This window comes from Tympanuchus pallidicinctus, unplaced genomic scaffold (assembly GCF_026119805.1).
Source record: "Tympanuchus pallidicinctus isolate F22 unplaced genomic scaffold, pur_lepc_1.0 scaffold8, whole genome shotgun sequence".
In the NCBI taxonomy this organism is placed as follows: Eukaryota; Metazoa; Chordata; class Aves; order Galliformes; family Phasianidae; genus Tympanuchus; species Tympanuchus pallidicinctus.
The window spans coordinates 33,379,576-33,396,074 of NW_026294802.1; the positions used below are offsets into that span (position 1 = coordinate 33,379,576).

At 40.7% G+C, this 16,499-nt stretch overlaps 1 long non-coding RNA gene across 2 annotated transcripts; it reads left to right on the plus strand.

The window, feature by feature from the left end:
* Window positions 1-3,998: 3,998 nt before the first annotated feature.
* LOC128073361 (uncharacterized) lies at window positions 3,999-16,467 on the plus strand. 2 transcript variants are annotated; one of them, XR_008202690.1, is made up of 5 exons: window positions 3,999-4,370; window positions 4,587-4,752; window positions 5,119-5,218; window positions 6,435-6,474; window positions 15,416-16,467. It is a non-coding gene; the product is annotated as an uncharacterized LOC128073361 (long non-coding RNA). The 2 variants fall into 2 exon arrangements; XR_008202689.1 differs by lacking the exon at window positions 6,435-6,474.
* The last annotated feature ends 32 nt before the right edge of the window (window positions 16,468-16,499 follow it).

Below are 16,499 nucleotides of genomic sequence, written 5' to 3' on the forward strand. Positions count from 1 at the left end.
TTTATTGCTCTGGAGGTCCTCCAGCCATAGTGGCAACTTAGAGAAGACTTAGACTGATGTCTTCCTGGGGCAAATCAAATGCCTGGTCAGACTGCGGACTCTGCCTTTCCCTCCAGCAGCTCAATGGATGTAAGCTTGCGTGGGAGCTGTGCACAGGGTCTGTACAGTTCCTGCCAGCCCTCATCTTACCTCTTTGTTCCTCCCAAACAGCAACTCATGCACAAAGAGGACTGCTGGAGATGAGGAGATGAGGGCTGTGGTGGGCAGCTGCAGCCCACCGCAGACCTCTTTTGTGCAGAGAGGAAAAATATTTCTGTGCCTATTGCTAATCCCTTAGCATTAGTATTCCAAAACCTACATTAATTTTGCCTGTGGTCCCTTCTCACCTCTTTTTTTCCTTCCTGGCTTTTTCCTCACTGCCACCATACTGTGTTTATGGAACAATTACTCCACTGCACTTTGTGTTCCTAGTTTGAAAGCACCACTTTTTGTTTCGTCATTTTCTGGTTGTGTGAATTATCCTTTGAAGGCGTTTATATTCTGTGTCTTTTCTCCCATGAGCTCTCTCCTTGGCAGTCCATAGAAATTGAGTTTGTTCTGTTCAATCTAACTCACTGGATACCTTTTAATATTGCTTTCTATGTGTGTATTTCTGTGCCTTCACAACACTTCACAGCTGTGTGGAGCTGTGGATCCATACTGAGGTCCCGGTGCACTTCCTCACATAGCATACCCTATGGCCCTCATCACCTTTATGAAATAACACATGCTTGGTCATCCCTCCTAGCATTTTCTTCAACTCTTAACACGAAGAAAAGTATCAGTAAAATAAGATATCTATTAATGTATCAACAGCATGTCATTGTAAAGTCAGTGTCCCATCTAAAATCAGTAAGGCTATGATTCATCATGCAACACCATCCTGAGACCTGATTACTGAGTTGTTTGGGCTCAACCTTATGTAACCTGCACGGGCTGAAGACATTATTTCCAATCAAGTTATTTATGGCTCACATTGACTGATTTAAAGCTTTTATTCATCCCATTGGAAGGTGGATGGGAAGTCTCATGATTGCATGCTATCTGTAGGAGGAAACAGAAGCCCTGCAGACCCCTGATGCCCTGGATCTTGCTCTTCAAGGGACTGTGTAATAGAATCAGAATCGCAGAATCATCAAGGTTGGAAAAGACCTTCAAGATCATCCAGTCCAACCACCCATCTATCACCAATAGTTCTCACTAAATCATATCCCTCAACACGAAATCCAAACGTTCCTTGAACATCTCCAGGGTCAGTGACTCCACCATCGTCCTAGGCAGCCCATTCCAGTGCCTGACCACTCTTTCAGAAAAACAGTAAGCACTTCCTAGTGTCCAGCCTGAATCTCCCCTGGTTCAGCTTGAAGCCATTCCCTCTAGTCCTATCACTAGTTACATCAGAGAAGAGGCCGACACCCAGCTCACTACAACCTCCCTTCAGGTAGCTGTAGAAAGCAGTAAGGTCTCCCCTGAGCCTCCTCTTCTCCAGACAATTATTATTATTATTATTATTATTATTATTATTATTATTATTATTATCATTATTATTCACAGCATGGCTTTATTGAAGATGAGAGGTGATCAGAAAGTGGTGATCAGAAGTTTACAGCAGTTTCTGGTGTACAGAAGTATTGCCAAGCAGCACTAATGCCTCAGCCAGTTTTCCTTTGCCATCTCATCTGTGTTATTTATTTTCATACCCTGGTGATTTAATCAGTGTTAACGTGGGCTGAAGGCTCAGTGGTCCCAGAGCTCAGGTAGGGCTGCAGCTACAGGCTGAGAGCCTGCTGTACAGTTGCCGCTCTGCCCTGTACAGCACTGAGTCTTGGCTGGTTTGGGTAGAAGTTATCTACTACAGGCAAGCATGCCTGAACACTTAATATTTTAAATCCTCCTTGGTTTGGCATGTCTAATTTTCACTGGTCATATCTCCAAAATAAATAGATAGATGGATAGATAGGTTGATAGATAGATAGATTGACAGAGAAGGCTGTTGACATTAGAACAAGCTGCCCAGGGAAGTGGTGGCATTTCCATCCCTGCAGATGTTCCAGAATTGTGGGTTTGTGGCTCATGGGGACATGGTTAGAGGGCATGGTGGGGATGGGTTGGGGTTGGACTTGGGAATCTTGGAGATCTCCTTGAACCTTAATGATTCTATGAATGGGCATGGTGTGATGGTTTGAGAGTTGGACTAGATGATCTTAGAGGTCTTTTCCTACCTTAATGATTTTATGACTCTATGGATGGATGGATGAATGGATGGATGTGACCTATGCAGAAAAATGCCATATGTTATTTAGTGAGTATGTACCCTGTGGAAAAAATGAAATTAAAATTAAAGCAATGTTTATTTCTAAAATCGTTGTTTTTCTCAGAGTACAACACCTTCTCTGCTTGAATACAGTAAGTTGTAATTGCACCCCTTGGGTGCTGTTGCCTAAAACACATATAAAGCTGTTTTCTTCTTATTATGAAAAACTACTTGAAATGAGAGGATACGAACACTTTCATACCAGGTGCAAAAAATAAGCCATCAGTCTACCTCCTCTATCATTTTAAAAAGTTAAGTGGTGCTGAGATAATTAAATATTGCCTATAATTGGATTGGTGTCCAAGATACTGTAGTACCACTCTTTTGCATTAAAAACAAAGGAGAAAATACAAAAATGATGGGTTTCATATATTCAGAAATCTCATATAGCACAAGTCACAACTCTGGTCTCAACTTAGCAGTACACAGTCGGTGTGCCCTGTGACACAGAAAAAAATATCCTTATGGAGTTTCCCAGAAAGTTGCTGGTACAAATAATGCTTAAGGGCTTCAGTGGAACTAGAAGTTCTCCCTAAGAAAGTTACTATCTCCTGACATAAGGGCAGACCAAACCTTATAATAAAATTAAGACTATGTTGTGCTTTCTAGCAAAAATGATTCTATAGTTTGTAGACTTCTCCTTGCTTAGTACTAAGATGAGAGAAGGCCAGGGATTCCCACCAGGTACAGCAAGAGGCCATGGCAAACCACTGGGCAAACAGGAAGCCTCAGGAGACAAAAAGAGAAGCACCAACTGGTTGTAGCACAGGGCTTTAGGAGACAAGTGGGGAAAAGGTGCAGGGAATGCATCAATAAGACCAAAGTAATCATTCTATGGGTCTGGATTTCAAAAAGCCACATTGCTGCTTAGACTGTCCACAACCAGAAATATGTTTGGTGTGAGGAGGGTGCTTGAAGGTATAGACAGCAATCATCATCCTCAGTCCCGCCCTTGTGAAATTACAGACATTTCTAATAGAACAGGGTGACAGTATTCTTTATACGCTTGTCATAATAAATTCAGATTTACTGTGGAAAAATGTACAGTAGCTTTTCCCTATGTACAAGATCCCCATGGGTTTCAAGACAATGGCATCAGATTCCACAGCAGTGATCTTTTAATTTCAAGACAGCGTTAATTTATTTAAACATCTTGCAATGATCTTCCTTCCCATCCTTCTGGCTCAAGAAGAATAGCACACAACCGAAGTTTGCAGTTAAATATATTTGTTGGCATGACATTTGTTCATGATTTTTCCACTATCCTTCACATTGAAGACAGCTTTCTGTTACACTCCCTGTGCTGCCTGGCTGTGCTCCCTAATGCTCAGTTTTCTGGTGTTCAGAATACTGCCTCACCTGGCACCATGAGAAGGGCAGAGCTGTGGGGTCACAGGGCTGTGGAGGGGAGAGCCTTCTGATATATGGAGAAATGTTAAGTGACAATATGATTTTGTATTCTTTGAATCCCAGTTCTTAAAAGCAGCCTGAGCAAAATATCTACTGTTAGCTGCCCTATAAAGAAGAATGGGAAATTAGCAGCTGAAACAAATGAAAGGAACAATAGTCAAAAAGCTAATTACTCTTATTTCCATATAATTCAAAAAGATAAAATTGCCTGAGCAAATATGAGAGAAGTAATTAACTTCATGAATAACCTAAGGCTTACATGTTTCTTTACTTGAGACAGACTTGTGTAGGAAGTTGAAGCACTGAGCTCATGGATGTGTTCTTCTCCACGCTCTTAAAGGTGGGTGCAGCTCTCCAGCCCGAGTAGGGATGGATCTCATCCAGAGAAGCATCCTTCCCTGCTGTCCCAAACCCTCCTGGAAGGGTGCCTTGGTGCACAGTGTCTGACCATGGAGAAGCCGTGCAGGGGGCATGGAGTGTCTGAGTGCAGAGGGTTTGTGATGCTCAGCACTGATCCTGCAGCCTGAACTGCCATGTCTCTGGGCAGTGGCCTGCCTTGGCAACAGGCTTCAACAACAGGGAGCTCTGCTGCATCTGGAGAGAGCAGGTAAACATGTTATGGGTAGTGCTGCACAGTATGGCTTCACATTTAACAGCTCAAAAGCTAGGGCAGGTGAGGTAATCATTGTTCAGACAAAAATATGCAACAAAAGGTATTTCTTAAAAAAATTAAATCAATCTAAAATGGCCGGGATAGAAAAAATAGTGACATCTGAATGAAAGAAAGTAGTCTCACTATTATCACAATATCATTGGCCCATAGGATAACTTGGACTGGAAGAAACACTGTGGACTGAGTACAGGAAAGAAAGCTGTGTAGCAATGGAAGACCACTCTTAGAAGGAACATCCTCTGGTGCCAAGGGACACCACTTCAGCAATTTTGGATTTGGATTGCCAGGACCGGCAGATTGCACCTCAACCATCCTGGTAATATCTTGGTAATCTCATGTCGTACACACCCATCTAATTTCCTAAAGAGTTCATTTATAGCTTCGGTAATGATAAATTATGCAAATAAATTATGCAGAATGTGGGAAAAATACTTCCTTTTATTGGCTTTAAGCACAGAGTCTAAGCTGTGCCCCAGCTCCTGTGCAACAATGGAAAAAATGGAAGCAATGGAAACACACATAGTAATTCCCTATCACCCTCTTTCCACCTTATGCAGTTTTCAGAGATATCCATCAAAGCAGCTCTCAAGCTTGTCTTTCCCGATGAACTTTTCTTGAGATGCATTTCATATGTTCATCTGTCTCTTATCCCCTTCCCATGTGTTTCTCCCACAAACACCAGCCTGAGAACTGTTTACAAAATAGTCCACAGATCTCCTGGCAGACTCCAAAGCAAAACACAGCTCCCAGCCAAAGTCTGTGTTTTGGAAACTGTTTCTTTGGTAAGTAGAACTTCATTTTTATTTGATTATCTCCATTTGCTAAATGTGGTTAGCTAGCAATTTACAACAGCTATATTTCATCAGCTGCAAACAGAGGGATTCTAATGCCGCATTTGAAAATAGGAGCAGTAGAAAGATGTCAGGAACAGCCTTCACTGTCATCTTTTGAGTTTTATATTTTACGTTTTCAGAGGGCTCCCTGCATCCCTCATTAAGGCAACTGCTCTGTGGTGGTCATCCCCACTTTGGGAATGGTTCTCCTGGTCATTCAGCTCAGAGCCATGAGTTGTCCTTATGAAACAAACTCCTGCTTCTCAACCTCCAAACAAAGACACGATTCTACGTATAGCTGGGATGGGACAATGTCTTTTATTTTCTATAGAGTGGCCAGTAATGGTGATCAAGATTAAGAGGGAAAGCATAGAATCATAGAATGGCCTGGGTTGAAAAGGACCTCACAGATCATCTAGTTTCAACCCCCCTGTCACGGATAGGGTAGCCAGTTTCTAGACCAGGCTGCCCAGAGCCACATCCAGCCTGGGTTTATCCATTATTTACTTGGTGAAAGTTGGTTTTAGTCTAGGCTTTGGAAGATCTAGGAGGGCTTCCTTGTGTCTGTTGTATTTGATGACTAATTACCTATCTTTGCAGTTTTGAACTTCAGCAGAAATCCATGTATGAGTATTATGTGGATGGATGGAACTGATGGGGAGCTGCCTCAGATGCAGCCTCTGAATTCTCAGTTGTTTTTTTTATTTAAAAAAAAAAGTCATGCTTTGTCTAATCTTTTTTTCTTAGGAATTTAGTAAAGCAAATCAGTGTTGGTTTTTTCTCTCCCAAGCCTTTAGCTCTCCATCAGCTCTGCCACTAGCACACACCACATGAACAGACCGTTCTTTTTCTATGTTCACACCCAGTAAAAGGAGCAGCCTGGAGATATTTATTAAAGCTGATGGGCCCTTCATCCAGCCACAGTGTTACTATTCTGAAGATTGTTCACTCTCCTTGCTTTAAGTATCCAGAATGCTTGCTATAGTGTTATGCAGTACTGTACTGCAGTGCTAGACCTTTTATCTGCCCGGACTTCTTTGCTAATAGCCAGGATTGTGTAAAATTAAAAGGAGAAAAACATAAAGCATGTTTTGCTGGTGCAGATAACATAGAGGCGATAATAACAGCATTCACCTACAACTTTATTCAACGCAATCTCTTACAGAGCGTGCTGAAAATATGCAGTCAATCTGTGCATGGCTTGGGTGAGTGCTCTGGACAATATTTCTGACTTGATTCTCAGCTGATTTAAGTTGGCATTAGTGAGCAGCCTACACTTTTAAAGAGTTTCAGCTACGTGCACTGAACTCGTGTTTATCTCAAATTTAAACAAAGTATAAAGATAGCCAAAGATCACAACTCTTCTAACCAAGAGTCCATTTAGACCTGCCTGAGTGACAGAAATGTTAAACCTGCTTGTAACAGTTATGCAGCAGATTGTCTTCACGGGGCAAACTGAATTTCTGGCCCAAGCAATTTTCCAGCATACCTAAAGTTGGTTGATGGGTTATTTTTTTTTTCATGGTACAGTAAAGTTCCAAGGTTCCCAGGGCAAGAATCATAGAATGGCTTGGATTGGAAGAGACCCCAGGAGTATTTTTTCTGTATCTATTCCATGGAACTCATATGGAAAAAAAAAAAAAAAAAGCCAGAAAAAAAAGAAGCAGAATTTGATTTAAAACAATGTACTTTGTGAAAGAGTAAATTACAAACGTAGCAGATAAAGAAATTTTTAAAATGAGGTTTCTGTATTCCAGATGATGCTACCTCATTTCAGAATTTATCAGTACAGGTACAATTCCTAGATGTCATCAGCAAGACGTACTGTTACTCCTTGGTACAATTCTGCATTATAATGAACACTAATAGAATACACCACGTGTATTCTTGAAATAAAAGCCTTTATGGTGTCTTTTTTTTTCCTGTGTTTTAGAAAATTAGGTCTTCAATTAAATACTGTTTTAGAACCCTACAGATAGCCTACAGATATTTATTATTTAAAAATTTAATGGTTTTTTTTTTCAAAATTTTTGTTTCAGGGATAAACCAAATCTCTATACTTCAGCTTGTAGTACAACCTCATCTCTGATACTAATTTTATTAATCATTAATGAGATGTAAATAGTGTACATTTCTTACATACACTATTTAACTGCAGTTTACATTATCCAAAATTGCATGTACTTCTTGTTTGAGATATACAAGCCTTGTCATTTCCCCTTTGTTTAGTTTTGGTTGGCAAGAAGCTATTACAGATATTGATGCTTTGCCCCATGCTTTACCCCAGTGCTGTTCATGAGGGCGTTTTCCTCTCCAAATCACACTCATACATTTTTCATGCACAGCTGATGGTGGACCTCTACCTCTGGAGAAATCCAAAAAGCTCCTTCATCGGCCAACTTGGTGCACATACTTTATAGGACTTGCAGGAGATGTGAGCATAATTGAACAGGAAACATTAAGTTTAGGATTCAGATTTCAGTTAAGACCTTGAAAAGAATTTAAGGAAACTAAAGTACTTCATCAAAGTGCTTGAAGGTCTTGTTTCCTAAAGCACAAGGAAAAGACCCCAATATTTTATTAAATAAGATGTTAACCACAAAGGTTGACATCATCCAGCATGAGCTTTTGAAGAAGGGAGAGCCCAACTTAAAGGGTGCAGTGGCTTTGTGCTGCATGTCCCCATGGAGGGGCTGAGCAGCTTCCTGAAAATGTGTTGAAGGTTTCAGTGCCAGCAGTGGTACTGCAGGACTGGGGGACACAAGGGAAGACACATCCACACTCCTTCCTGCATGGAGCTGTGGCATATCCACTGTGAAGGACATGAAAGATTTCTAGTTCTTTTTCATTTCTCTTCTGCCATTTTTCATAGTATTATCTCTGTGTTTGGAAGTTCTCCAAGGCAGAAACTGCTAATTCTCAATTTCTGTGGCACATTAGTGGATTTGCAGTTTTGGCAGTTTGTAAGAATCAATCTTCAAACAGCAGCTTAGACCTGTAGACTTTAAAAAAATATTATGTATTTATATGAAGTGTGTTATATATCAAATATAAAGCTATATGGATTGGTTTTGTAGGGTTCCACTGAGGTCCCTTGCTGTGGTCCCTAGTCAATCTGGGTTTCAGCTTGGGTTTCAGCATGTCCTATCCTCCGCCATAGTTCTGCTTCACTGTGTCTTATTGGGACCCTTTTAAACTTTGCTTGTTAAAGGAAGCCCTGGCAAATCATTTTCTGGCCTTTTGCTAGACGTAGGCAACTCTGAATAATCTATCTAAACAAAGGGAACATCTTGTCCCTGATTCATATCAGTCAGTGCAGCAAATATGCAATTTTTCTACTTAGACACTATGCTGCTAGAGGATTACAAAAGATTTAAGAAGCTACAGGTTTATTTGACTTATCTTCCACTATGCAGAGGGTGTCTCCTGGCTTTCTATTCCTCTGAATTCTTCGCCCTCGCAGCCCCTCTCAGCAGTCCCCTGACTCCCCAGCTGTACAGTGTGTGGTGTATGATGTCCTTTCATTTTGCTGCTTGTTCACTCTTCCATCTATGGTTTCCTCTTGAGATTGCCCTCGTAGATCTTGCTTTTGATCTTCCCACCCTATGTGGGAGCTTGCTGCAGAAGAATATAATGTCTCAATGTCTGCTCTGCCTTGGAGTCAGACCGATGGCGTTGTCAATATGTCAGTGGCAAATCAGTTCCAAGACTGAATTTTTCCTCCTCCCATTTATGTCCTTAGAATTACAACAATGCTCTGTTTTTCTTCACACAGCACATGATTTTATTGACATTATGTGAATCATAGAATCACAGAATTGATTGGGTTGGAAGGGACCTTTAAAGGTCATTGAGTGCAACCCCTCTGCAATGAACAGGGACATCTACAGCTAGACCAGGTTGCTCAGAGCCTGGTCTAAGCTGACCTTGAACATCTTCAGGGATATGACACCTCTCTGGGCAACCTGTTCCAGTGCTTCATTACCCTTACCACAAAAAACTTCCTTACATACAGTCTAAATCTTCTCTCTTTTAGTTTGAAACCATTTTCCCTTTTCCTATCACAACAGACCGTGCTAAGGAGTCTGTCCCCTTCTTTCTTACAGCTCTCCTTTAGAAACTGAAAGGCCTCCATCTGGTCTCCCCGGAGACCAGATGTTCAGTCTTCTCTTCTCCAGGCTGAACAGCGCCAGCTCTCTCAGCCTGTCCTTGTAGGAGAGGTGTTCCGTCCCTTGAATCACTTCTGTGGCCCTCTTCTGGATGTGCTCCAACAGATCTGTGTCTCTCCTCTACTGAACACTCTACATCTAGATGCAGTGCAGAGTAGAAGGGCAGGATCACGTCTGTCCATGCTGGCCACATTTCTTTTGATGCATTCCAGGGTATATGGTTGACTGTGAGGGCACATTACTGGCTCAGTCCAGCTTGCCATCCACCTCTACCCCCAGGTCCTTTTTGGCAGGGCTGTGCTCCATTCTTACATTCTCCAGCTTGTATTGATAGGCAGGGTTGCTATGACCCTGGTGCAAGAGGTTGCACTTGCTTTTGTTGAACATCGTGATGTTCTCCTGGGCCCAGTGCTTGAGCTTATCTAGGTCTCTCTGTATGGCATCCCATCCCTCAGGCAGGTAGATAACACCACACCACTTGGTGTTGTCTGCAAACTTGCTGAGAGTGCACTCAATCCACTGTTTATTACTTTGATGAAGATATTGAAGAGCATCGGTCCCAGTAATGATGAGTCCTCCTTGTACTTTTTCACACTAAAAAGGTGTTCCAACCTTTAGGCTGCACTCTTGCCTTTGTCCTACACCTGTACCATTTTTACCATGATTTTTGAAATGATGGGGCCTGAACTGTTCACACTGAAGCAGGAGGGATGCACCATCTTCACAGTGCCACCATTTAGTTTCTGTTTTGATTTCAAGCCTTTCCTAGTAACTTTTTGAGCACTGGTAACAATGAACTGAGAGCTTTCCACATAGAATTATCAGCAGTGACTCCTAGTTCTCTTTTCTGAGTGGTAATAGCCAATTTGAAATCTATTAAATTATATATATGCAGTTAAGGTTGTTTCTCTCCATGTTCACTGCTTTACATTTATTGACATTGAATTTTGTCTGCTATTTTACTGCCTGCACATTCAGGGCAGGTCCATCAGGCTAAATGTAGATGAATGGCCTCAGCCATTCATTCACATTTCACTGTGAAAATGGAGAGAAAGAGACATTTCTAGAGTTGTTGATTCCTTAAATTCTAATGTAACTGTCTCTTCAGGTAAGAGGAATCAAGCCTCCGAAATGCCTGTTTCCACTAATTACTAATGAGCTTCAGGTGTCTCAGTATTTCTAACAACTATGTTGAAGATGTCCATGGTTAGGTGTGATTAATTCTGTGCGTTAGATTGAAAGCTGTTTCTATGACAATCTGCAGTCAGCTGCAGTCTATATTGTCCTGAACTATTTGACAATTATCAGTAACCTTTGCTACACTGTTTGTAGATGATGGTGGGACTCCCTTGGAAATCACTCTTTTTGGAGAGAAATATATATATATATATATATATATATTTATTCTTACTCTTTCTTCTTGACTCTCTATGAGATCTTTATTTATCTACTCTCTTGATCTTGTCAAAACCTTTTTGCAAACACAGGCATCCAGTAGCACTAACACCACAACTTGTGATCACACTGACTCTTTCAAAGGAGCTCAGTAGACTTATGAAGCAAGATTTTCTCTCCACAGAAGCCACTGTATTTTCTTCCATTTGTATCACGTTTATCCTGTGTTTAATGATATGCTTCATCATAAATTTCCCAGGTTAGTGTTCCCAAATCATCATGGATCTGTTAATCTCTGAACCTCTCCTAATTTTCCTCTCCAAGTTGGAATCACCTTTGCCACCTTTTATTCCCTGAATACCTGTTAAGTGGTAGGTTGTGCACTGCAGTTAGCGGGTCTTTTACAGCCCTGGGGAAATGCAATACAGTCCTGCTGATTAATTACTGCTTATTTTATTGATCCATCCTAAATCTTTCTCTACTAAATTTGAGTTACTCCCATTTTCTTCTCACCAGGAAAGCCCATGCGATGGGAATCTCCCTGAAACGCTCTTCAGTATTTAGAGTCCATTTAGCTTCTCCCTTTCTGAAAGCCCCTTGGGCCATATCAATTATCTATCAGGCTGTTGGCTTCCAGTGTGTTTGGGAAAGGTTTGAGGATTTTTTTTATTTCTTTCAGTAGTCTCTCAGTTTTGTGACCTACCTCCTCATGATTTCACTGTTTCTTCACTAAAACGTACTCTTTACAGACCTCCTGGGGCATGCACATGCCCAACCTTTTGACTTACCTGGGCTGCACCGAGGAAAGAAAAATTGTCATGGGCATATGTATGTAGGTTGTTCTGAAAGTAATGCCTCCTATTCATTTCTGTGCAAACTACAATAGATACAAAAAGCACAGTAACACTACTTGACAGAGCCAGTTCTCAGTTACAAAACACTATTCTTCAACATAGTCACCACCATTAGCTCTGCATTTTTATTATTGATGGATAATCTCCTTCATGCCATGCTTGTAAGAATCTGCACCGGTGGAGGTGGCCTAATGTTGCTGTCACCGCTGCTGATATGCACCACTCGCTGCCTCACTGTGCTCACGTCCACTGGTTGGTCTCCAGAAACATTCACAAGTGTTGATGAACGTTAATGTGTGCAATTTTTTTTCCACGTGGAAGGATTCAGTGACACATCTTTGCTTCATATGCACGTCAGGCACCATTCAGTCAGATTGCCCCTATGCTGCCATCTGTCACACGGCAACAAAATATAATGGAATACCAGTGGGAAGGTTCAGCCTCTACTGTCAGACCACCAACATCCTCCTCTGACATTGTGGGCCAGCATAATAAAACAGCACAAATAAAATAAAGGAAGTACTACTTTTGCAGCAGCCCTCATAAATCTACTAGTATAGTTAATGTATATATAAGTAACAAAACATTTTATTTTTAAACATTTTTTATTAAAACATAAAAAGGAGAGCAGCAAAACGGTAAAACTAGAGGGATGTTGGATGTTGTTTGTGTGAAACTAACTCATCAGGTTGGCAGTGGTTCGATGGCAGTGGTTGCCATCCTCATTGAGTTCTCAAGGTGTTTGTCAGAGATTTTTGATGAAATTTTATTCTTCCTGTGATTCATCTTTGAAAACAGTTGTTCACAAATGTGATTAATAATCACTGCCAACAGTGATGACATGAATAAGGAGTGACTGTGAAGTGAGGGATATTTCTCTCTGATAAAAGAGGGCTTTTGAAAGTCCAGTAGAGAGACATGATAAAGTTTTTCAGTTGAATATATGATTGTAACTCTGGGCATTTGAAAATTTGCAGGTCATGTATTTATGTCAACTAGAAAGAGTCACAAATAAACCAAAAAATTTGAGATTTTTTTTTTTGCAATCTTGAAACTAGTTCTCAAATTCCTGTATCAAAATGGAAAGCAGGGCTGCATATTTTTTGCTGTTCACAGGACTGTGTTTAGTGAATGTATCAAAATCCACAAACTAAATTGCCATAACTTGAGCTGGCACTGCACTGTGCTCACTTCGTGCCCCAGTTTCAGCCCAGGTGGGGTTAATAACACACTGATGTTCGGTCACTGCTGAGTGATGGGTGTGCGTGGGGCAGAGGGCGGCCGCACTGTGAGATGTGCTGGGCTGCATGCAGCCCACAGGCTGCAGGTTGGACATGCCTGTTCAGTGATTTGTTCTGTGTGTTGTTTATATCAATCACTTCTCTTTCTTTCTTTGTGTCATAAAAGTAGAACAACATACTGTTCACAGTGGATTAGAGGAAGTGAACCAATGGCCTAAGTTCAGCATAGAGAGAGTAATTTCCATGAGTCTGAAATGGCTGAGTATAGGCAGTTCAGGCAGCCTTCCTTCCTTTCTATGCCATTTTTAGACTGTTTTCTGCTCCACAAAAGAAAAAAAAAAGGAAAAAAGAAGAAGTAAGAAACACCTTTCGTTTTTAAATTAATTGAGTTAATTCTGTTCTCTCAAGAGAGGAACTTCCTCGGAGGAAGGTCAATAGCATAATTAGCAAAACATAATTAAGAAAGTGCTGCTGAAGAATCAAGTTAGTGGCCACATGCTTCCCCTGCTAGAGGGATGAGAGCTACAGCTGAGGTGGGAGCATCACTGATCCTGTATGCTGAGCCTGCTTCTAGTGAGCACAGTGCTGGGGAGTAGCAGGCAGTGTTTGTCCATTGATTTGGCTTGTGGAAAAGTCAGAACTTGGCCAAAAAAGATCTTTAGGCCATATATCTCCGGCATTTGAAATTCAATGTGTACTATATTTGGGTTTTAAGCATTAGATCTTTTGCAGCTTTGTGTGACAAGTGTGCATAAAAGGCGCAGAGTCATAAAATCATCGAATATCCCAGGTTGGAAGGGACCCATAAGGGTCATTGAGTCCAGCTGCACAAGACCACTCAAAAAACTGACCATACATCTGAAAGTGTTGTCCACAAGCTCCTTGAACTCCGGCAGCTTGGGGCTGTGACCTCTGCCCTGGGCAGACTGTTCCATGCCCATCACCTTCTGGTGAAGGATCTTTTCCTAACCCTCAACCTGACTCTTCCCTGATGCAGCTCCATGCCATCCCTTGGGCCCAGGATCTGCTGTCACCAGAGAGAGGAGATTAGCACTGCCCCTTTGCTCCCCTTGTGAGGAGCTGCAGCCACCATCAGGCGTCCCCTCAGCCTTCTCTGCTCTGGCCTGAACCAACAAAGGGACCTCAGCTGCTCCTCATACGTCTCACCCTCAAGGCCCTTCACCATCTGTGTAGCATACATTATGCTCCTTGTTTCAAAAATCCGTTTTTCATTACACATTCATTTGTAATACTCCATGTTTTCAATTTGTACTTTGATATTTATTTGCAGCTATGAGCTTGTCTGAAGTCTGAAACAGCATAAAGCCTACTAATTCAGTGCATACTCTCCGTTTATTTTATCTTAACAAACCCTCTAATCTCTGCAAGGGTTTTATAGAGGGAATCACAACTAATTTGGAATAATAGCCATATTTGAAAGTTTGGAGCTCTGTGTGTGACAGCTCATAAATACAAAAATCAACAGTTATCTAATCAATTAGTGGTGAATTATTGTTGTTTTTTCTCCGTTAAGTACCACAGGAACAGAAGAATTGCCATATTTTAACAGACCACCAGACAGACAGGCCCATTACCGTTTCTTGCACAGTGGCCAGTACCACATTTCAAAGAAAGGTTCAACAAAATGATGTAGTAACCCACCCACAGGAATAGCTCTTCTAAACTTCCAGCAACCGATACCTGATTTATGCCTTCAGTGGGGGCAATGAAAACCCCAAACGGCTTCATACATCTCTTCCCACATTGACTTTTGAGTATTTGACAGCCTGCAGACCAGCTTTGGGATGAACTCGCATCTTGTGGTTTTGGTTTTGATTTGATTTTTTAAAGAAAAGTCAGTGGCATTTCAGGTATTTACTTGGTTGCTTCAGGAGAAGGACACCTGTATTTATCTCTGTAACAGATACTGGAAGGGTATTTTGCTCACACGAGAGGAAAAATGGATTTCACCTGAAGGAAAAAGAGATTTTCCTCACATTGTTCTATATGGACAATTTAACCACAGTACTGACAGAGGAAATTAAGTCACGTCCATCTCATCTCCTCATTTTGGCTTCTCAAACTCCAGTCCTTATTCAATGAGCCCAGAGCACAACAGGGTTTAATGATACAGCTACATTCTCACTTTTAGTAAATGGGTTAAGACTAACAGCTGATTTTACATGTAGGAATGACATCTGCCAATTGCTAAGCACAGTTATCTTTCAGTCACTACTATGCAGAATTATCTTCATTAACAAGTAAAAATCTTATGGGATATTTAATTGCCCATGAATTTTTTTCCTCCTATGATTCAATTTTTACTTGAGTATTTAATACTGGTAGGACTGTAAACTCTATTAATTTGGTCATAAAGAGCATATCTTGAGGTGTTTGAATGCTCTCAGTGAGGTTTTCCTGGTGTTCATTTACACTATTCCAGATTTTATCAGGTGGACCGTGATTTTTTTCTATACATTTTTTTAGTATGAATTGAATTCATTTGGCAACGCTACTTAGGCATGGATGGCTGATGGACCATTTCAAGTCATTGATTACAGAGGAGGTTGATCAGAGAAATGTTCTCATTGACCTGAATCTGATTCTCCTCTTCATTACTAAAAGCTAAATCATTTTCACTATGAAGGTAAGGAATGAGTTACCTTATTATCATATTTATATATTTAATGTGTATGTTTGTAGTTTCTATGAGAGCTATATAAAATAAAGAATATATTGTGCAAAAACATTTCATATAGCCCTGGGAACAAAAAACACACTACATACATAGAAACTTGCTTGTTTCCAGTGCGTAAATGCACGAGAACAACTCTCAGAAGTTTCTTTTGATAGTTGGTGACGTTGATGGCTCTTCTTTTCTACAGTTTTTCTGTTCTCTGCGTTCTTGTGTGGGTTTTCTTTTTTCATTTTTATTTTTTCTTAATTTAGTATCCTGTCCATTTAATAATTCAATATTTTATGTTGATAATTCATTTTTATTTAACTGATTCCTTGCTTAAAATACCTGATTTTCCATTCCCTTCGGTAGAGATCTTCATATTATTTTGTCTACTCAGTTTTCCACAAAACCTCAGTAGACTCATGAATGGTACACTATTACTGCTTAACAACATATTTACATTTTTTAAATGTAAATGATCTTCTCACTGTGAGCTTTATTTCTCAGACTATCAGGTAAAAACCTACTTATTTATTTATTTTGGTAAACACATAATGCCAATATTTCATGGTACTATGTAGATAGCAGATCAACTTGTTTCTTGAGTCATTCAAAAATGACAGTTATTCACCTATTTTTTCAACTATTCATGAAAATGGACTTCACGCATGCCTCCATTTATGTGTGTGGGAGCAATCAAGTCTAAAGGAGCCCACGGTGTCCTTTATTTGCAGCCACTGGACTTTCCTGCTGTAGAGAGAGCTGAAAGCAGTACTAAGAATTTATCTGGAGAAACCAAGAGCACCACCCAGTTACAGGCAGTTGGCCACGTGGAGGCCTAGATTAAAATTACCTTGGCTGGAAGGTAATTTTCTTGCTTCCAAGAAGGTA